The sequence below is a fragment of the Egretta garzetta genome, unplaced genomic scaffold (assembly GCF_000687185.1).
Source record: "Egretta garzetta isolate BGI_Z169 unplaced genomic scaffold, ASM68718v1 scaffold1192, whole genome shotgun sequence".
Classification (NCBI taxonomy): Eukaryota; Metazoa; Chordata; class Aves; order Pelecaniformes; family Ardeidae; genus Egretta; species Egretta garzetta.
Window position 1 is genome coordinate 5,989 of NW_009258971.1, and position 385 is coordinate 6,373.

Here is a 385-nt window from a genome sequence, read left to right on the forward strand (position 1 = left end):
GTCCCCCCGGTGCAGGGCAGGGGGGAACTCGGGGCCTGGACACCCCCCCATCCCCAGGCTGCCTGCAGCAGAGGCCAACCCCTGCCCCCAGCTGCAGCGGGGGCCCAACCGGCGGTGGCTGACCCATGGGGTGCCCCCCTCCCCAGCGCGGTCCCCTCATCTCCATGGGGGGGGAGAGGGTGTCACCACCCCAGAGCCCCCATTCTGCTGTGGGGACCATGGGGCCCCCCCATCCCGCGCTCGTCACTTTGACCACTGATGTGAACACTAATTGCCAAAACTAAAAAAAGGGACCAAAGCCAGGCCGGGGAGGGGGGGGGGTGGCAGGATGGGGCCCCCCCACCCCGGATTCCCACCCTCTCCCAGGGAGCTTTTGTACATCTGA